Source organism: Anas acuta, chromosome 1 (assembly GCF_963932015.1).
Source record: "Anas acuta chromosome 1, bAnaAcu1.1, whole genome shotgun sequence".
NCBI classification, from domain to species: Eukaryota; Metazoa; Chordata; class Aves; order Anseriformes; family Anatidae; genus Anas; species Anas acuta.
The window spans coordinates 154,683,690-154,706,907 of NC_088979.1; the positions used below are offsets into that span (position 1 = coordinate 154,683,690).

Here is a 23,218-nt window from a genome sequence, read left to right on the forward strand (position 1 = left end):
GGCATATATGTTAATATCTAATAGGTAGCTTGATGATTCACCTTTGCTGCTGAGAGCAAAATGATCATTCGCTTAACTGAAGTGCAATTGGTTTGTTATATAAATCTATAAATCCTTTTGTACCCTAAAAGAGCTGTGTTTTTACAGAAATTCAAAGATTGTAAAAAATGCTAATTCCTGCGTTGAAAATAAATAAATAAATAAAAATAAAAGAGAGAGAGAGAGAGCCTCAGAAATGTAGAGCTGATACTTTAGAGATGGGCAAGGGCAAACCAATATCTGTAAACCTCAAAATTCTGTTCTGATAAATAGTCAGACGAGCCCATTCTCATGTACAGGCTCTTCATAGCTAGCCTGGAAAATATATTAAGATAGAAACAGTTTGATAGACAATGCTTCAGAATGACACCTGTCCCTTAATTGCAAGCATAAAAGAAAGAAACTGGAGAGGGCTACTGCTTCTTTTGTTTGTTTTGCTTTGTTTTACTTGTGTTCATTATGCTTGCTGCTCCCTTAAATTTCCTCCAGCAATGTTCAAGGAGAGAATCTTTCAATGTTCAGATATTACCGTGTGTTTATCCATATTCTTATCTTTTTTTTTTCCTCTCTTTTTCTGTATCTAAGATTATGTACATTGTTGCATAAACTTGAAGTACTTTGGAAGGTATTCTAGAGAAAAATACAGTTTATGTCTGGTGAAAGAAGGGGCAGACAACTTGGAGAGTACAAGGAAGTTGCCAGCAGATGCAGAGATAAAATCAGGACGGCCAAAACCCACTGTGAGCTCAACCTGGCCACATTGGTCAAGGATAACAAAAAAATGTTTTTAGAAATAAATTAATGGTAAGAGGAGGGCCAAGAAGAATCTCCATTCTTTACTGGACGCAAGGGGGAAACATGACTACTGAGGATAAGTAAAAGGCTGAGGTTCTTAATGCCTTATTTACTTCTGTCTTCAGTAGTCAGACCACTTATCTTTGGGGTACTCAGACTCCTGACCTGGAAGTCTGGGACAAAGAGCAGAAGAAACACCCCACAGTTCAGGTGGAAACAGTTAGAGGCCAGCTGCTCCACCTGGACTGCCACAAGTCCAGGGGGCCAGATAGGATCCACACGAGGGTGCTGAGGGAGTTGGCGGTTGTGATTACTGACTTTCCACTTTCCATCATCTGTCAGCAGTCATGGTCATCTGGAGAGGTCCCAGATGACTGGAGACTTGCTAATGTGACACCCATCTATAAGAAGGGTCATAAGGAGGGCCTGGGGAACTACAAACCTGTCAGCTTGACCTTGGTGCCAGGAAAGGTGATGGAACAGGTCATCTTGAATGCAATCATGCAGCATATGCAAGACAAACAGAGGATCAGGCCCAGTCACCATGGGTTCATGAAAGACAAGTCCTGCCTGACCAACCTCATCTCCTTCTATGTCTGGGTGACCCACCTGGTGAATGAGGGAAAGGCTGTTGACGTAGTGTACCTAGACTTCAGCATGGTCTTTGACACAGTCTCCCGTAGTGTTCTCTTGGAGAAGCTGGCAGTCTGTGTCTTGGACCAGTACAGTCCTTGCTGAGGTAAAAACTGGCTGGATGGCTGAGCCCAGAGAGTAGTGTTGAACATAGTGAAATCACAAGTGGTCTTCCCCAGGGGTCGGTGTTGGGGCCCGTCCTCTTTAATATCTCTTTTGATGATTTTGATGAGGGAATGGTGTGCACCCTCAGTAAGTCTGCAGACAACACCAAGTTGGAAGGAAGTGTTGATCTGCCAGAAGATAGGAAGGCGATGCAGAGGGACCAGTGGTCAATGGGCCAATGGGATGAGGTTCAGCATGGCTAAGTGGAGGGTCCTGCACTTTGGCCATGAAAACCCTATGTAGAGCTACAGGCTTGGGGAAGAGTGACTCAAAAGCTGTGCAGAGGAAAAAGATCTGGGGGTGCTGATTGGTGCTCCCCTGAATATGAATGAGCAGTGTTCCCAGGTGGCCAAGAGGCCAACAGCATCCTGGCATGTATCAGGAATAGTGTAGCCAGCAGGACCAGGGAGGTGATTGTCTCCTTGTATTCTGCTCTGGTGAGGTCACACCTCGAATACTGTGTTCAGCTTTGGGCATCTCATTATAAGAAAGACATTAAGGCCCTAGAGTGTGTCTGAGAAGGGCTATGGAGCTGGTGAAGGGCCGAAAACACAAGTGCTGTGAGGAATGGCTGAGGAAACTGGGGTTGTTTAGTCTGGAGAAGAGGACGCTCAGAGAAAACCTTATTGGTCTCTACAACTGCCAGAAAGGAAGTTGTGGGGAGCTGGAGGTCAGCCTCTTCTCACAGATAAGTAGTGACAGGATGAGAGGGAATGGCCTCAAGTTGTGCCCGGGGAAGTTTACTATGGAAATTAGTAGACATTTCTTCTCAGAAAGAGTAGTCAGGCATTGGAACGGGTTGTCCAGGGAAGTGGTGGAGTCACTGTCCTGGAGAGTGTTTAAGGAGAGGTTGGACCTGGTGCTTATGGTTCAGTGTGTAACATCAGTAGTAGAGTGATAGTTAGACCAGATGACCTCAGAGGTCTTTTCCAATTTTCACATTTTCTATGATTCTATGATCAAAACAGAGAGTATAGTGGGGACTAATACCACCTTTCCAAACACAGGGAAGAGTGAAAGAATTTAAGACTCAGCAAAACTAGAAATTTATGCTGAAATTTTTATTTGAGCATAACACTATATATCATATTGACTTCATGCTCCTTATTTTTTTATTACTATTATTTTAATAAGGATGATATTTTTTCTCTTAAGTAGTACGTTATTTTTGTAATTTATTCCAATTTTAAATTTTATTTATTGTTTCATTGTAAATAAGTAATCTCCTTTATTATTTCTTTCCTATTAACCTCAACATAACTTTGAAAGTCCTTCAAGATCGCCCCAAAAGACAATTTTGAATAATATTTTATACAACATCTCTTTCTGAAAATATATCTCTGTATATATCACTCACAAAGTTCACCTAACCTTCCTGGATTCAAAATATATACTTCCAACTTCCACTTGAGTAGCAAATTTCTCTCTTCATGTAAATATATAATCCCATTAGCCAACATTAGCATTGTTTAATTCTATTTTGTACAGTGTATTTACACCTTATTACTGGAAAAAAATAAATAGAATAAAAGTAGGCATTTTCATAAGTTTTTTGAAGAAACTTAAGTTTACCTTAAAATTACCAGTTAGAAAATGTACTTACATTTCTGAAAATATACAAGTAGGGGTGTGTGTGCAGCTGGAGACAGGTAACTTGCTTTCAAGTCATTTTATGTATTTAAGAAGAAAACTTCAGAGTTCTACTCTAGGGCAATACTGTGAAGTTCTGAAGATTCATATTTTTTTCTTGAACATATAAAACGTTTATTCTTCCAGTCTTCATTTTAAACAAATCTTGGAAGTGTTTCCTACAGTTCTTTTTTTTTTTTTTTTTAAGTGCTGTCAAAATAACTGAGAATAATGGTATGAAACTAAGAAAAAGTAAATATAGGATATAGGCTGAGCAACAGAACAAACGAATGGTGAGGAAATAACCAGAACTCCCAGCTGGGGAAGATAAAGCACTTTGATCTGAGCATCTGAGTAATTTAGAACTCAGAAAATCATTTCAGAGAAATATCTTGCACTGGGCAAAGAATGATGCAGATGAGTATTGGTTGCTTAAATTCTTCTCTGAAGCTGACTTCTTATGGTAGACTATCATTCTACTATCATTCAACTACATTATCAGGAGGTAGCAATAAGAAGTAAACCTTCTTATTGCTACCTCCTGATAATGTAGTTGGTATCATATAACACCACAGATTCATCTCTGCAACATTTTTACAGAGCTGCTCAGGCAGAGTTTCTAATAGGGCCACAGTCCCACCTGAAAAAAAAAAAAAAAAAAAAAAAAAAAAAAAAAAAGTGACCATTGCTCAAATTGTAAAAGGAATCTATGAATTATTTATATAGGTATATGGGTTTGGGTAAACTCTTAATATATACATCTATAATAATGAACAATTATCTTATACAATAAATAACATATCTATTGATTATATTATATATATGCTATGTATATATAGTGGTATATATATTTAATATCACTATAATATTTAAGAATATGGCTAAAGTTAAAATTGTATTATACATCTTTCTCATTTTCATTTTTGTATAGTGATATTACATCTGCTTTGGCTATGTATTTTTGCGGATAACACACACACTCATAAATGCACACCACACAGACACACATACTTTGTCTGAACATTTTGTAAATATTCTTCTATCCATCAAAAAATGGTATAAAGACCAAAACTGAAGATTAATAAAGAGATTAAATCTTTTCCAGAGCAGTTGGGATGTGACTACAGAAATCTGGTGTTCAGCAGTAAGAATTCTGGCAGTTTGCTGCATTGCAGGATTATTTGTTATCTCAGGAATTCTACTTCCTTCAGTGCTCACTACCACCATTTCAGTTTCCTTAATAAGAGCTCCATCTTTCCCTCTCTACCAGTAGGCAACTCTCTAGCCAGCTGAAACTGTCAACGAGATCCATGAAACTGAGAAATAAGCCATGGTATAATATAGTTGCCTTTCCAAAATGAAAGCCAAACAAAACAAAACAAAACAACAACAACAACAACAACTAAATCACTTTCAAACAGAAGAATATTTGATTGCTTGTGGTTTTGTTTTAATATTGAAGTATTATTTCTTTCTTCCAAGAAGCTATATCAGATTAATAACCACAGCTGTAATGCCTCATGCTAATTCATGCTAATCTTTTCCAGCATTTTTCCCTTGGATAAGTCAGTCAGGACTCCACAACATTCAATAAAATATTACCCAACTGCACAGCAGCAGAAGAAAATTTCCAGAACCTTGACAATACAAGTTTAGTCATCTGATGATCTTTACAAATTTATAATTTTGACTTGACATATCTAGAACATTGAAGAAAGAAAATATGACAGAAACAAAGAGTAATTTGCAAATGTCATTCTCCTTCACACCCAAAGAACGAAGATGGGAAAAAAAAACACATGATTGTGACTCTGAATCCTTTTGGACCCACTGACAATCAGGAATACCAAATATTCCCTCAGTTAAAATAGATCAGTAAGTCATTTCTTCAGGCATCAGTAACAGATGGGAATGGACTAAACTGTGTTCTTATTTACACACTTCTGTGAAATTTAAAATTTTGAATCAATAGATTTTTCTCATGATTCCTGTATTCTCTTGAATATGTTTTTCCACACCATTTCATGCTATGACTTCATAACAGTACTTAACACTGATGAAGAAATAGTTGCTTTAAAGAATAAATCTTGTTCACCTTAATTTTAAAGCCCTTGACTCATTTTTCTCAGAACACCTATAGAATTAGAGGATTATTAATGCAAACCTGTGGTTTAGCCACAGATTTTCATCTCATGCTGATCTCTTTCACACTACTTACTTTAATTTCATATGTATTATTCTCCAATTATTTTAGTATAACTGATTAGTCTTTATAATATGGAGATTGATATACATACAGCAATTTTCCAATATCATTTTACAATTGGATATAGTAAAGTATGACTGTGGCAAAAAATATCTATATTCATCTTTACTTTAAATTCAGCTGAATAATAACAATAATTAATGTTCTTTGTTCTGACAGATTACTAGCTTTTTCACTAAACTGTTCCTGAACATAGTGCTTTCGCAAAATATTAATGGGTAATATGTACAAATGGAAATGGATTAGCAATGCCATGTGTTAGTAGAACTTCAATTCTTTTTATGAATTTTATTTCAATAACATAAAATTTCTGTAAACATTAATGTTAAAAAACTAACAATGTTTCTAATCTCATTCATCTTTTGACTCTATTTGGAAACCAAAAAGGACGCTTTTCTGTCCCTTTGAACTATTCACCGCACAGTAATGCAATATTGAAGAGGGAGCAAACAATTGGAATCAGTGAGGTGTAACCATAGCTATATCTATTCAGTAATGTGGATCTTGAGTACTCTTTTTTTTTTTTTTTTTTTTTTTTTAACCAGAAAATCTATATTAGATACACTTCCAATGCTTTAGAGCACCATCAGACTTTCTATACCCTGAAGAAATTCTTCAGAACAGTAATATATTTTGCATGGTGGCAACCTATTTCCCTGCTGAGTCTTTTACACTAAAGCTTAGAAACGTCAAGACAAGAATAAAGGATGCATTTCAGACTAGTCACAATCTCTAAGGCTTTTTTTTCAGAGTCATTGCAGGAGAAAAATGTCTGACTGTCCTGTGGATGTTTTCACAATAAAATTATCTAAAAAACCCTAAAATAGGCAAAGAATAATGACATTTCTCTCAGAACACTTATGCCTCATTTCAAGGTGGATGATGCATTGACAATGCTGGAAAAAGCAGTGAGAAGGAAATTAAAAACAATCAGAAAACAACAACAAAACAAACAAACAAAACCCCACCACCACTGCCAACAATGAAATAAAAACAGAAAGACCAGTGAGAAGCAAAGAAAAAGGCAGTAGGGATCACTTCAAGTAGATTTCCATAACTTTTCATGTTTGTCCTTGAGATTGTGTGGGTTGCTCTGCACTTTCCAGAATTTCATATCTTATTTCTGAAAGCTGCAGATTATGAGAAGCTGCTCTGATCTCCTTCTTCTTAGGCTATTAGCTTAGATTCTGAGGCTTGCTTGACCTGTTGCTGTTGGATTTTGGAGATGGGTACAATAGGTCAGCATTGTACAGCATGCTGCGTATGGCAGGCACCAACATGCCATCAGAATGTGTTAAGCTCCAAAGCTATTGTTTCAATATGAAACTCAATTTTCTTGAAGTGACCAGCTAAACAAAATCAAAGTTAACATACTTCTCTGGTTATTTCTCTATGAAAGATACACACACTAATTTAACTATATTTAATAAATAGGAAAAATTCAGATCTGATGAATGGAGCAACACTGAAGACTTGATTCATACACACACACCTTCCCTCTCTCTCTTTCCATCTGCAGCTACTATGTCTCTGTCCTTTTTACAGTTAGACTTCTTCTAGTCATGTCTAATGTTTGTTGCAACACCTTTTTGAAGAGGCCTTTCATACTAGATGATCCTTCCTTGCTATGTCTGTCTGTTTTTGCCTGCACTGCAGAATTTTTTCCTGTCAGAGTATACTCATTTCTCAGAGACAGAGTAGTTTATCCCTATCTCCATGAGTCTCTGCATTGCCCACCCACATCCAGAACACATAATCTGGCATCTGCCTGGCAGCACCATCTTAAACAAAACATTCAGGAAATGGTACATATACCCTGGACTAAGAAGAAATAGATTTAACATTTCTTCTCTCACTTAGTTCACACCCTCCTTTTATCTTACTTGCTGGACCTGGTCTTATGTTGATGACTGACAGTCCTAGGTTCTGGGATAGATTTTCAATATGAAATAACATGACATTGGAAGATTCCTTGTTTACTTGTTTTCTATCCACTTTAGTAATTTATATAACTGATTTTAAAAGTCTGGGAGATGATAGTGTGATTGAGTGGATTTCCAGAGTAAAATAGTTTGAGAGATGAAGACACTGGGCTGTGTGCATCATTGTTGAATGAAATGACATCAACATTTAGCTGTTTTAAAAAAAAAAGAGGTTTTTTTTTTTTTTTTTTCTATTGAATTTTATCACTTCACTGCAACTGAAACATAAATGAAATTATACTCAGGAATGTTTGACTTCAGAATTTTTGGAGGTTGTAAATGAAGGTGGTTGTTTATTTCAAACATCACTTTGGAATGTTTTAAGATTTATTTGTTTATTTATTTTTTAATTCAGAGTATTTAAATAATATATGGGCACTTTCCCAAATATCACAGATACTTGCATGCCTCTGATTAGGACTGATTTTTGCCAACTGCTAATACACTTACTATGATATCATATTACCACACAGAAGGAAAAAAAAAAAAGAGGAAAAAAAAAGAGGAAAAAAGGATTGTCTACAGGAAGTCAAATGTAATACTTAATTAAGACCATATGGAACATATTGTGGAAACAAATTTGGTAAAATGCAGGATTTTGTCAAAGCAGAAATATTTTGTAGGCATGCATCTATTCCAACAAAGTTTTAATGAGAAAACTCTAGGTTTGCAACACATCCAGAAAGTGAAGAAGATAGTGCTTTCCCAGTATCTCTGCATGTAAGCTGACTTCTACCCATGAACACATAGAATGTGACTGACACATGTATTTCAATATTTTCGTATGGATGGACTAGTTGTCTTATGCTGCACATTATAAGAAAAACAATTATTTCAGAGGAATTCAATTAGTTTTAGAAATATTTGCATTGCATCAGTATTTAGATTTCAATACCTAAGCATGTTCGTTTGTTTTAAGCACAAAAATATTTTTCCCACTTTAGTTTCAATATGTGTCCCAGATAGCCTGGCACCTTCCATAATTATTCAGTTAATGACTGAAATTAAATGGATATATTTGTATGATCTGAAGTTGAAAGGCTTTTTTTTTTTTTTTTTTTTTTTTAATCTTTTAAATTCAATCGTTGTTTTCAGTTTTAATTTAAGCCACATTAGAGGGTATTTTTAAATTATGCTGGAGGAAGAAGCTTATTACAAAACTGGTGCCCTCGTGAAAAGCTATGTTTTTATACCTCAAGCAGCTGAACAGTTTGGAATACTTTTACTGCTTTAACTTTCCTGGAAATACTGGAGATTCTGGGTATTAAGTTCAGTTTCTGTTACATTCCATTCCTTTCACTGTAGACAAGTAATTAATTTTCTCCTTGCAGCCTACCCCATTGAAAACATCTAAAAGTATATTTAACTTTCACTTCTTGTCTAGTTGTCTTGGAAACTATCACAGGAGAGAACTGGCTCTAATTTTCAACATCTATTTTGCTATTCAGAATTCTCTAGTTTAGATAGTTTAGATATCAAGTGATTATTGAACACATAAAAGAATATAAAGTACTTACTGACAGGCCAAAAAAGAGTTTATCTAAGTTTTTTTTGCAAGTTTGCTAATGAAAAGAACCTCAACTCCAAAGGAAGAAATAAAGAATCAAAAGAAAATTTGGTTATGTTAAGTTAAAGAGTGAGTACAATAGTTATATAAATGGGTATGAATTGGAATGTCTGATTTTGATATTTTAGGGAGATTTAATTAGTAATGCTAATTAGTTAAATTAAATGAGATTCCCAAGATCAAAATGGGGAAGCTTCATAATCAAATTTTCATTAAAATATAAGCTTCTGAAAAGTCACAGTCTGGTGTTTCTGTTTAGCATATGTTTGTTCCAATTTAAAAAGCACAAATGTTTGCTTTTGTAAACAAAAATTAAAATATGGTCAAAATTCAAATCAACTAAACTGTTCATTCCCATGTTCTTTGATTACCAAGTAAGGTAGCACAAATTGTATAATGATGTACAATTTAGCATTTTGCTATCTATTCTAGTGTCTCTGTCTCTTGCCTGTCAGCAAATTTGGCAAGTTTACTAGCACGAAGGATAAATTAGCTACAATGTGTTTTGTTTTGTTTTCACTTAATTATGCTACAGTTAAAAGTAGTTGGTGACTGATATCACTAAAATTAATCTTTTTTTCTTTTTTTTCCTTTTTTTTCTTTTTTTTTTTTTCAGAAAAGATTGCAAGAAAAAAAAAACAGAACATTGTTGATCATCTTTTTAAAGGTTGGGTTACTGAAATGAGAAAAGAAAATGAAAGTTGGAGATGAAGCTGAATGACACCAGTAAATATGTCTGCATTCTCTGCCTAGGCTGAATATTTTAAATATTCTGCAAAGCAAAATAGATAAATATAGGAAAGGGTGACAGATGTATATTATGATTACTCTAAGAAAAGACAGGAATAGATCTTAAATACCATTATTTTTCCTGACAGTAGAGGTTTTCAAACTTTATCACAGTGACTTAGCTCTTTTTTAATGTGATCACAGCTTCTGCTCTTTTTATAAACTACAGAATTTCACACCTCTTAAAATCCATTGTGAATTTGGGCAATGCACAGATATTCTTTTGGAGAGCATACAAAGAAATCTACAAACACCTGCAGAATCACCTTCCTGATGACTGAGGTATGGGTAATCCAGCTCATGACATGAAAGAGTAGAGCATGGAAGTGATAGCTATGAAAGTGCTTCAGACATCTTAAGGTAGAACAAAGAACAAATGAGATCAAAAGCAGCAGTCTCATATTCCAAAAGAAACCACCCAAATGCACAGAAAATACATGCTAGTACCAAACTAGTACAGTAGAATGCAACATTTGAAATCTGTTATTTAACAAAATACATTAGGATATTCAGGATTTAAAATAATTATTATTAATAATAATAATAATCTGTTTAAATTTATGTTAAATACTTGAATTTTCTTATAAAAGTAAAAGACATAATATCAACAACCATTTCCCTTTGGAGTTTTAAATCAGGACAATCTAATGTTAAACTGTTTTCACATGTATTGTTCTACATATTTACACTGCACTAACATGAGCAGATGCATAAAAAAGCGACAGTTATTGAAAAAGAGTAGGAATCAAGCACATTCCAAGTCTGGAGCATAAGTGAGTTGTGACCTGACAGTACAGATAATTAGCTTTAGGAGAACTTTTTTTTTTTTTTTCTTTATAAGAGCAAGAAGTAGAAAAAAAAATTGAAAAATTGTAAACCCTCTGCTGAACAAGAAACATTTTTTTTAAGTTTCTTACATATTTTTCTATAGTTTATCTGGAAATTCACTGACCATGAAAGAAAGATACTCAGTAGCCTTACACAGTGCCATTTAATACATCAACAACACATTTTGCAGTATTCCTATCTCAGTTTTAGTACATATTGAATCTTAAAATGTTTTATTTCCATTTTATTTCCAAATTATTTCCATTTGTGTTATTACTCTTGTAAGGAAAATAATTCAAAGTTTGGCCATTTCTGGGGCACAAAGAACCATGGAATAATTAATATAGGCAATCATATTCTGCCTACTTAAACTTTCACACTGGCATTCAGCCATTAGCTTTTTGTAACCAGGTTACTTTCAGGCTGTGGGGTGTGCCTGCTGCTTCATGAGACAAAAGGTCAACACAGTTGACAGCATAGACTTTAAGAGAGAAGACTTTAAGCTTCCAGGGGAGCTAGTTAGCTGTGTTCCCCAGAAAACTACTCTAGAGATTTTAGGGATCCGTAAGAGCTCGTTGCTTTTCAAGAACCACCTTTTAAAAGCTCAGGAGCAGGCAATCACACTGTGCTGCAAGTCAAGCAAGTGAGGTGGAAGACTGGCCTGCCTGAACAGGGAATTCCACCTGGAATGAAGGCAGAAAAAGAATATATGTGACCTCTGGAAGCAAGGTCTGATTTCACAAGGAGAGTACAGAGCTGCAGTTTGCATCTGCAGGGAGAAAATGAGAAAAGCCAAAGTCCTAGCAGAATTGACACTGTAGTGTCAGACAACAGAATAAATAAAATAAATGCTTTTTCATTTACCTCAGTGGAAAGAGGAGGTCAAAGGAAAACATCAGACTGATTCTTCGATTGGATGGTCACCTAAAAAGTACAGAGGAGCAAGCGGAAGTTTTTGTTTGTTTGTTTGTTTGTTTTTTCCCTCAGTGTTTAATAGTAATGACAGATCTTGGACTATCTGGACCTCAGAGTTGGAGGACCATGACTGGGGGAACAGTGACTTTCCACCTGTGGTCAACAAAAATGTAAGGGAACAGTTGCATCAGATCAAAATTAGTAAGTCCCTGGGTCCAGAACAGATACACCTCAGAGTGCTGAAGGAATTAGTGGATGCTATAGCTAGACACCTCTCAGCAATTTACCAAAGCTCATGGAAATCTGTGGAGGTCCCTGCTAACTGGAAACTAGCCAACATTATATCCATGTATGAAAAGGGCATGAGAGAAGACAAGGAAACTATAGAACTACTAGTCTAACCTCTGTCCTTGGAAAAGTAATGGAGAAGATTGTCCTGAAGTTCTCCTTGTTGAGCTTCATAAGGTTACTATCAGGCCATTAGGCCATTTCTCCAGCCTGTGCAGGTCCCTGTGGATGATATCATGACCTTCTGGCTTATCAGATAGTCCTTGCAGTTTTGTACCATATGCAAATTTGCTGAGGGTGCCCTCTGTCCCATGATCTAGACCATTAATGAAGATGTTTACTTTTTAACCCCAGTGTGGACTTCTGGTGTACGCTGCTAATTACAGGCTTCTAATTAGACCAGAGATCACCACTCTCTGGGCCTGGCCATTCAGCCAGTTTTCAGTCCACTTCACTCTCTGCTCATCCAGCCCATACTTTATCAGCTTGTTTACAAGGACCTTATGTGAGACAGTGTTGAAAACCTTATCAAAGTCAAGGTAGACAATATCTACTGCTCTCTCCTTGTCTGTCAAGCCAGTCAGCTAATTATAGAGGGTCACAAAGTTGGTCAAACATTATATAAAAATATCTCTTAATAAATTCACCACAATTCTCTTTGAAATTATAATGATTATTTTAAGTCTCAGAAGCTAAACAAAGGTAGAATAACAAAGAGAACATACCACTCAAGTTTCAAAGATAATGAAACACAACTGCAATATAGAAAACTGAAAAAAATATATATATATATAATTTTTATCATTAATTACTGAAAATGAGAGAAAAGGTTTTACTGAAATCACTAAAGAAAATATGACTACAGCCTGATTCTGATGTACTTAGAGTTTTCAGATTTGTGAGTTATGTAAGTTCATCACTAACCTCAAGCCATTATATGTCAGGTATTCCAAGTATAGGATTTTCTTTTACTGTTTCCTTAATTCCCTCCCAATGATTCACCAATTGGTCTCCAATGTCCAACCACAAACATATTCTTACTGCTTGATATAAAAGTAAAATAGTTTTTGTGCACTTCCATGTTTACACTTAAAACAATTGACTTTTTTTTCCCAGATACCATTTCAGGTTTGATCAACAGGATTCCTATCTACAGCACTATAAGTTCAAAGCAGAAATTCAGTAATGGAGAAATGAAGTACAGTTGCCCTGGTAAGATTACAGACAATGGGATGGAAATGGAGAAAAGAGGGGTGCAAAACCAAAAACCTTACAGATGTACTTAATGTTTCTGTGCTACACTGTGCTATACTTTTAAAGTATGGCAGGGTATCCATCTGGTAATTAATTGTCAGATTTAACTTGTAGTGGAGAAATATACATGAATATCAGATTTCTGTTATCAGGGAAGATTTGCATATGAAGCAGTGAAAGATAGTTCTGTTTTGTTTACAGTCTATGATTTATCTGTTCAGCTTTATCACATATCATATGTATATTTTTGGAAAATGAGTCAGTCCTTGCAACTGCCTGAAATTCACTCTTTCATTCATTAATTTCAATCCTATGTACTGTATGTTATCGTAATCAATGTTTTTTCAGCGTACTTTATGTTCCCTTCATCATAATCAAATCAGTAAAGTGACAATCCAGACGACTCCTACTTAGGAGAGTGGTTTTAATTTCTCAAAACTTATGTAATTAGTAGATGTCAGTCTGTGAGGCTGCAGGTATTAGTACCTATTCTGTATGTTTAATTATTTTTGATATTGTAAGTAGTGATACTATTTTTTTTCTGTAATTTCCAAACATGTTCTCTACTTGTTTTCATTACTGTACTTAACTTTGTAACTGTTTTATACATAGGGAAGAAGCATGGCTGAAAATAATTTTACTGAGAACTTTTAAGAAAGCAGGAAAGCCTGTCTTCAGGTCTTAGGCCATGATCCCAGCAACTGGGCTATCTCCCCTCCATTCTTGTCACTTATATTTATTTTAAAAAAATAAATAAATCTCAAGATTTTGTCTTCAATGAATTTATTAGGTTACCTATTTCCAAATGGTGTTATAATCAATAGTTAGTGTTACTATATGTTGGTGTTTCTTTATTTTAGATTATCAAAGCAATAATACTCAAGTAACCTTTAAAGAGATGAAGTGCGCATGGTACAGCCCCCTCCCCCCACCTTCCCAGATACACACACATATACTGCCTCAGCCATTCTCTCCAGGAAAAACTAAATATTCTTTGCTTGAGACATCTTTCTAACTCTGGAAAGGTAGAAGTAACTCTTTCTACTTTGGAAAGTAAAACCTTTCCAGAGTGGAACATTTCAGTCCCTGAGACAGCTATTTCCAATGTACTTCAGCTCACCTTGTAATTTAGAGTGTTCATTTCATCTCTTCTAACCACTATTGAAACCTTTCATTAAATGTCTGAAGTTTTGAGGTCAACCATATTTTCTTTAATTTGCACAGCAACATTGCTATTAGTGGTGATCAATAAAGTCAACAACAGTAAAAAATGTTTTGGACTACTTTCTCAACTCTCTTTATTTAATATCACTTTCCATTGGAGAAGTTTTTTAAAGAGCTTTTTAAAGAGTTTTTTAAACATCTTATAGCAGACATCTGTTTCTGTTTATCTGCAAATAATGAAAACCTCCTTCAGCCACAACCAACAAAGTGTTCTAGGGATTTTGTATTTTGACCAATTAAGTCACCTCAAATGCCTTGCTTTACCTTCAGCAAGTACTTCAGGTATTCCCACCAGATATTTTGAGAGATAATTGCTATAAAGAATGTCTGCAGGAAAATTCCAAACTAGATAGGTAGCAGCTGAAGGGAGGATAAAATCAACTTTAAATGCTACTGAAAAGTTCAGCGATAAGGGCTGGAGGCAACAAAATGGAAAATTCTCTACTAACAAGCTAAGTCCTTCATATGAAGAGGGGATATATAAAAGACACAAACCCGAGGCATAAGCAACTGTTTTTTTTTTTTTGTTTGTTTGTTTGTTGTTGTTGTTTTTTTTTTTTTCATCTCCTTCATATGGAACTCAGAAATATTTATTTATTTATTTATTTATTTATTTATTTATTCTGAAATAATAGTACACTTTCCATACCTTTTAGAACTAACATACCAGATTTTCTCTTAGGTTGAAACTGGTCAGTGCTGCAGTTCATCAACTTTCATGGGCAGATCTGTAATCAAATTATGTCTGATTTCACTCTATCTGAAAATGTGTTCTTAAGTCATAAAATAAGTTAGTCAAAAGCCAGTCAAATTGTATTATCATATGTTTACCACAGGCTAAAAGGGTACCCACAATCAAATGTTTTGACTTGGTTTATGTGTGATAACATGTGCATTATTCACACCGAGTTAATAAAAATAAAATATTAAAGCTCCATTTGATGGGTCTGGAAACTACTTTAGGTACCTCTACACATTAAGATTCTACAATATCAGCAGAGCCATTTGCTTCTGACACTCTTAACATGTGGCTGGAAAACTATGGAGAGGAAAAAGGGTCTGGGGGTGTTGCTTGACACTCGCATGAACATGAGCCAGCAGTGCGCCTAAGTGGTCAAGGCCAACAGCATCCTGTCTTGTATCAAGAATAGTGTGGCCAGCGGGACCAGGGAAGGGATCTTCCCCGTGTACTCAGCTCTGGTGAGGCCGCACCTCGAGTACTGTATTCAGTTTTGAGCCCCTGACTACAAGAAAGACATCAAGGCCATAGCCATTTCCAGAGAAAGGCTGTGAAGCTGGAACACAAGTCTTATAAGAAACAGCTGAAGGAACTGGGATTGTTTAGTCTGGAGAAGAGAAGGCTCAGGGGAGACCTTATTGCTCTCTCCAACTACCTGAAAGGAAGTTGTGGGGAGCTGGGGGTCAGCCGCTTCTTGCAGATAAATAGTGATAGGACAAAAGAGGATGGCCTCAAGTTGCATCAGGGAAGGTTTAGGTTGGAAATTAGTAGACATTTCTTCTCAGAAAGAGTGGTCAGGCATCAGAATGCGTTGCCCAGGGAAGTGGTGGAGTCACTGTCCTTGGGTGTGTTTAAGGACAGGTTGGATGTGGTATTTAGAGACATGGTTTAGTGTGTAGTATTGCTGGTAGGGGGACAGCTGGACTTGATAATCTCTGAGGTCTTTTCCAACCTTAATGATTCTAAGATACTATGAAGATGCAAAATCTGAAAGAAAAGAATGAAATCCAGAGTCCCATATTAGAAATTTCACATTTGCATACAGTAAGTGGAAAATCAAGTGCTTTAGAATGGAATATGAAATTCTCAGGCCACAAAGAGTGGGCAAAGAAGGAATATAAGTTAGCTTCTTTCAACTGGGATCACCAAAAACCCTTGCATTACTTAAATCTACATTCGTATACAGGAGTGGTAGAGATGTTTTGAGATGTCTGTTTATTCTCAGAAACATCACGCTCAAAGTTTGTCTTTCAAAAAATAGTTCCTTATTGCTCTCTCTCAGAAATGAGACTGGCCATTCTTGCTCTTTATTTATTTATTTATTTATTTATTTATTTTCCCAAGGCATTTCAACACTTGAGATTTGTGTCTCAAGGCACAGTGTGCTTAGACAGTGGGAGATGTAGAAGCTATTTTTGGGAATGTTTCTAGCACAAGAAAATATTGTTATATATTTATATATAACATAAATATAGCCACAGCCTTCCCAGGTGAATGCTCCCAACACAAAAACATACAGCCTGGTGGTAAAGCTACTCCTGAAAAAGGAAGAGGTGTAGCCTTAAAATCCCTCAGTTGAAGGAAGTCATTGAATACTCCGTATACCTTATGCAGGTCCTCCAGTCCTCTACAGATACAGCAGTTTTAACAAATAAAACAATATTCTCTGGCTAATGTGGATTATCTAATTAGGCTGGGGCTTTTTACTAGTAATGTTTAAAATAATATGACTACGGCACCACAAAATCTGTGGGTAGGTAAGATACAGGCACTTCAAGGTCAGTATTTGGACAGTGAGGTGGTGCACCACAATGCTTGCCATGCCTTACATAGTTCTCTGTTCTACTTTCCACCAAACAGTGACCTATTTAAATAATGAGAAAAGAACATTAGTGTTATTCAGTATTTAAAGTGTTAATCTTAAAAGATATCACAAAGACCTTTCATTAATTTATGAGTCACCACACAGCACTGCCCACTTTATAACTGGTTTGCAAGCATCTTGTTCAAGAAACACAAGCAGCTCCTCCTGTTTTAAATGTCAGTCAAGCAATGTTAACATATGGTCTTTCATAGATAAATCTTCCAGCATTATCATGGACACTAAAAATTATTGTTATAGAGATAACTCCCCTTCAGTTTTTATACTCAATTCAAATCTCTTCCACAGCATATTCATCTGTCCCAGTTTCTGGCATTAGTTTGATTACATGAATAGCAATTATGTAGAACTGTACCAGTTTTTCAGCATGACTAATTTTCTCAAGCAGGCAGAGAGAGACAGCCACACCAACAACACACCCACCATCAGTTTGCATAATGTGTACTTTATACTTGCCAATCTGTTCACATATAGGGATTTTTACTTTTTTTCATCTGTTGTAACCAAGAACTTTAAAAAGAGAACCAAGAGCTTTAAAAAGAGAACATTTAAAGAGATAACATAAAAAGTCTGACAGTAAGAAAAAGCTGGACAAAATTTAATTCAGCAAACGGTAATCCCAACTTCCATTATTTCAGAGCTATTGAAACATTAATCAAAAAGGGTGTAGACACTTTACACATTCGTGCATTTCCTGACTATATCCTTTTTAAGATATACTGAACCATGTATCATGAGTAAACTAGAGATAGCCTGGAATTTTCACAGGTAATTTTACAATATATCCCACTTGAATGCATGAATTTGTTAAGATTTTTTTGTTGGGTGAATTAACACCTGGACTTCATCAAAATCATCAGTACACATTGCCTGTCTTGTTCTTACAATTCAGCACCGAGCCATAGAAATTATATTCACCAGTTATATGCATCCTCCATTGGAGCAGAAGCTGTGCTGGAACCTGGAGAGATCCACAGAAGAGAAGTGTTGCTTTGTACAACATGCCAAGGAAGAGGTCAGCATCTAATGATTCCAGGTACTTATGATCCCTAAAGGACAGTGATTCTGTGGGACTGCAAAGAGCAGGCAGAGAGTCACAAATGGTTTCTGAAGATCACAGAACTTCTTTGAACTTTCCTCTTTAGCTCTGACTACTTTTATTTCCTCATTAATGGACAGGATCAGAGGGAACCTGGTCAGTATTATAATTAAGTGTATATGAAGTTTAGTTAAGTTTAATTTGGACAGCATTTACTCTACTTCTCATTGCTTGTCCTGGAGTACTAGGAAGATAAATTTACCCACTCATCTTATTTATCGTATTCCTGTTGTACCCTTTGCTTCACAGTCAGTAAATTAAATTACAGAAAGAAAAAATCTTTTTGAATTTATCTCAAGCTGAGAAATTTGAAATTTATTTAAAGCATTTCCTTTCTTCAGCTAGCCAGCCAGCATTGTTCATAAGAAAACAGTGAAAAAGAGTAAATTATATATTTAAATGTACGTATATACTCTGCTGTTCTCTACCTCTGAAACTCTACCAGAGTTGCCGGTCTGTGATCTGGTTCCTAGAGAGGAGGGAGAAAGCTGTGCCAAATATGTGAGTGTGTGTCATTATAATTCAGACCCAAGGCAGATACACTTGCAGCAGTACACTGCTGCCACAAATCTGTGCTTCATCCAGGTGAGGTCAGGTGTCATTTATTGCCCATTCTCCACTGATGGCAGCTGAGGTTACCTTTCTGGATGTGCAGATTGCATGCGACTTGAAAAATGTAGGAGACATATTCATATTGTTTGAAAGTCAGAACTGGAAACTTACTGAAAGAGGTGACTGAGGTCTCTCTATTTAAGTGCCTATTCCCTTCTGAGCTTTTGTGCTGAACAGAGATAACCATCTGTGCTCAATTGCTACTTATGGTTTTGTAACATCAGCATCTGCTGATAAAGAAAATATGGGAGTCTGTGCCCACAATAACTGAAGCTTCATTTACCACATCAAAACTCACTTCCTAATTGTTCAGTTTTATTTTAGTTGAAGTACAGGTGTTGTCACTCCTTCTGACATCTGAAATTATTTAGAGTAAGATTCACTCATAGAATTTGGTGTTGGCTTTTTTCTTTTTTATATAATAATAATAATAATAATAATAATAATAAGAAGAAGAAGAAGAAGAAGAAGAACAAGAACAAGAACAAGAAGAAAAAGATTTTTATACACGGATAAAAAGTAAAAATAAAATGTTCTTTATGTTTCTCAAATAAATTAAAAGAAAAATGTGCTTTCTAAGGGTTGTTTTTCTGTGTAACCAAATGCTCTCAATCTAAAATTATAGTTTTAGATTAAGGGGAAATAAAAGTGAAATCTCCTCAAAGATCATAGAACATATGTCTCTTTTGTGCCAGCTGTAAAAGATTAGCCAAGAATGTCTGCCTGTCTGCTACTGATGATTCTCAACAAATTTTCATGTTGCAGCACATGAAATATTAAATCATAAAAAATCAGTCTTACAATTAGCACAAAGCCACAGACCAGCAGCAAGCACAGTGTGTACCCATACCATTTTTATATGACATATCGATTTGATGTGGAGTGTTGTATTTCAGATTGTCAAAATCCCTGTTAGTTTTGAAGATAACAGTGTGAAAGTTGTGGATGACTTAACATAGGAAGCTGGTATATATTGTTAGTGCCTGAAGTGGGAACTTCTCTATCTCACATCAAGGGAACTTCTGTGCCACTGGAACTGCAGAGTATTTGCGTGTCTGTGGAGAGTGAGGCTGGTGGGCTTGCAAGCTGTAGCTCATATCTAGCTATGACAGACTGGAGATGGTTACATATAGAGCAATTCAGTTGTCTACTGTGCTTACAGGAGCCACAGTAACTGAAATACTACATGAAAAGACCTAAATGGGCTTCTATAAGACTTACCTGGAGCTCCACCTGGTAGGCAACCATCTGCATTTCTTCAGGGTTGACGTAGTCATCAAACTGTTTTATCCACAGTTGTGCAACATTGCCTGGCTGTCCACAAGCAGCTGTACCCCAGCAGGAAGCATACAAAAGTATCTCCAGCCTCTGCACACACAGCACAACTAATCTGAAACTGAGTAAATCTTTAACAGGTAATTGGGTTTATGTAACAAACATTCTAAAAAGAATTACAGATAGATTTTACATAAATAAGAAGCTGAGTTTCAAGAAGGAGCTGGAGTTATGACCAAAGACTGTCTCTACAGCAGAGAGGCTTCATTTCTGTTTGACAAAACAAATAAAAACTAAATAAGAATTGAATTACTTTGTGCATAGACACACAGCTTGAGTAAAAAGACTAGAAACCAGTCCCTCTCTGATAAGTTAAGTGCAGGCAGTGTTCTGGGATGTCTGAGTTTTCAAGGTCAGTTGCTGGAGTTGTGAGGTAGGGACCCCTTCTGAGTGCTTCAGGAAGTACCAGGTTACTTTTGCCACAGCAAGTAAGCCTTTGTGATGGTTATATTCACTTTGGATGTGGACCTTTCCACAAAAACTGGGAGTCTAAACAGATTCATATTACAATGTTCAGCAGCCTAGAGGGTCTGAATCCTGCCCTTCTTCAAGACATACTGGATCTGAACCACATGCAAAAACTTTTCCTTGCAAGATGATAAGAAGTATTATGAAACCATTAGAAATTAAATGTTGGTTTTACTGTTGCTGGAAGCAGGGAGATTGTTTCTTCTCTACATTAAGCAAAAAATTGTTTATGTTTGCATCCTCTGCTTAATACATATCTATATTTGCTAAGTTGAATGAAATCAACAACACCTGTATACTTTTGTTTAACCAAAATACCAAAATGTTCTATGCTGTTAAAGTAGTAAGTTTGTATTGCAGGTATTATGCAAGTTTGTTCAAGATAAACTTATCACTGATACAATTATTGTTAAAGTTAAAAAATGACAATTTTGAAAATAATCATTGAACGTGACCTATATTCAGTTTCAGTTTCTGTAACTTCATCCCCCAATAAATTGTTTGGCTTTGAGCATCAATTCAATGACCTAGAAAGGTTAAGAGGTGACACTTGCCAATACTGACTTATGCACAAACACAGACCTAATTCTGACCATCTGGAAATTTTACATTTTAATTTTATGTGTGTTATTACACTGTATGTGCCTCCAAAATAATTACAGTGTTATGGTATAAACAAATATTTACACTAGACAAAATAAGAAAGAAATGCCAATCAACTCACCTGGAGAAACAGGAATAAACCTACTTAATTATATGTAACAGTTGTTAAGCAACAAGTCAGGTCAGAGTGTAAGCTTAATTTAATTTTCTTTGATATATATATAATACAACAATTAATGAAATATGTGTATATAAATATATATATATATTATTTTTTTTGGGGGGGGGGGTTCCTTTTCTAGAGAAGAGGGGAGGGGAGGGGAGGACCTTCAAATATCACCTAGTCCAACTTCCTGACCATTTTAAAGCTAACCAAAAGTTAAAGTGTATTATTGAGGGCATTGTCCAAATGCTGCTTGAATACTGACAGGCATCAGGCATCAACAACCTCTCTAGCCTCTTCCAGTGTTTGACCACTCTTGCACAATGATTTTTTTTCTAGTGCAGTCTGAACGTCCCCTGATGCAGCTTTGTGATGTACCCATGTGTCCTGTCATTGATTAATAGGGAGAAGAGATCAGCACCTTCCTTCCTCTTCTCCCTCCTCAGGAAGAGAAGGCCACCTCTAAGCCTTCTCTTCTCCAGAGTAGACAACCAAAGTGTTCTCAACCTCTTCTCATAGGACAGGCCTTCCATCTCTTTTCCCAGTTTTGTTGCCCTTCTCTGGATGTTTTCATGGACCTTACTATCTTTTCATATTGTGAAAGCAAGAACTGTACACAATATTCAAGGTGAAGTCACAGCAATGCTAAATATAATGGGAGAATTATCTCTTTTGACCAGCTGGTTATACTGTGATTAATGAATCCCAAAATGTAGTTTGTCCTCTTGGCTGCAAATATATAGGCACTTTGCAAAAAGAATGCAAATATATAGGCACTTTGAGATTTCTGTCCAAGAATGAGTTCAAAGAGAAGATATGAAGTGATTAGGTAATTGTAGCAGACTTTTCACCTCCAGATCTTTGTTTCACATTACAAAAAAAAAAAAAAAAAAAAAAAAAAAAAAAAGTTATTGCAATCTGAAGACTGAAATAAATTTGCTTTAAATTTGCTTTTCTTAGTCCACTTGTTCCAAGTGAACATTTGTCCACATCACACTTATTCTGAACACAGAGGATCAAACTGGCTTTGTTCCTGGACTGCCTTTTTAATGCAAGGAAATTTTTCCTCTAGGACAGGATGTGCTTTACATCTATGAATAGAACTCTTCTTTTGAGAGTAATCATTAAATATGATCTCACCAAAAAACGGAAACAGAGGACTGAAGGATTAAAATGAAAGTTCAAAAAGAATAAGACTCCATGTAACTCAGTAACTCAAGATAAATATAAGACTTATAGACAAGGATCTACATGGTTTCAGGAGCATCTATATAAATGGTGGGATTTGGTTAGCTAACAACAAGGACAAAGAAGATCATAGAAACCTCAAGGAGTTTCTGCTATCAAAAATGCCACAGAAAATGGACCTGTCCATGCAATGATACATACAGAACTGCATAAATAATTAGAAACAAGCATTTTCACAGTATATTTGTTTTCTAGCTTACATCAAATGATCTTATCTCTTGTGTTAAACAAGTGTTTTCAAGTATCTTAAATTGGGCCTGTGGTGAAAGCATGCTAGTTTTAAAATTTCAGGATATACATATTATTATACCCACACTGGACTGGCCTTTGTCAGAACTTTATTCTGAGACTGTAACCTTATAGAATCATAGAATATCCCGAGTTGGAAGGGACCCCTAAGGGTCATCAAGTCCAACTCATGAATACCTTGCACACTTCTCCCCACTATGCCTTCCCTCTGAAATGCAAATGCAACTCTTGCTCCATCAATGCATAGCTGAGACTGCAATGAGTATATCTGACAGCAACCATAAACAGAACTGTATGTCAGGTCAAATATTTTGCTTTCATTTGTGAAGCAGACAACTGATCAATTTTGTCTGACTTGCCAAGAGTTCACAAGATTAAACAGTTATCTAAGGGATTCCAGTGCTACAGCTGGTCAGTTCAGACACATTTGAAGTACTTGCAACTCC

General features: G+C 35.9%; 1 long non-coding RNA gene across 1 annotated transcript; it reads right to left on the reverse strand.

Moving 5' to 3' along the window:
• Positions 1–2,315: 2,315 nt before the first annotated feature.
• LOC137850269 (uncharacterized) lies at positions 2,316–20,329 on the reverse strand. The gene is made up of 3 exons (XR_011092418.1): positions 19,928–20,329; positions 17,914–18,068; positions 2,316–3,901 (listed from the first exon to the last, which is right to left on the reverse strand). It is a non-coding gene; the product is annotated as an uncharacterized lncRNA (long non-coding RNA).
• Positions 20,330–23,218: the final 2,889 nt, after the last annotated feature.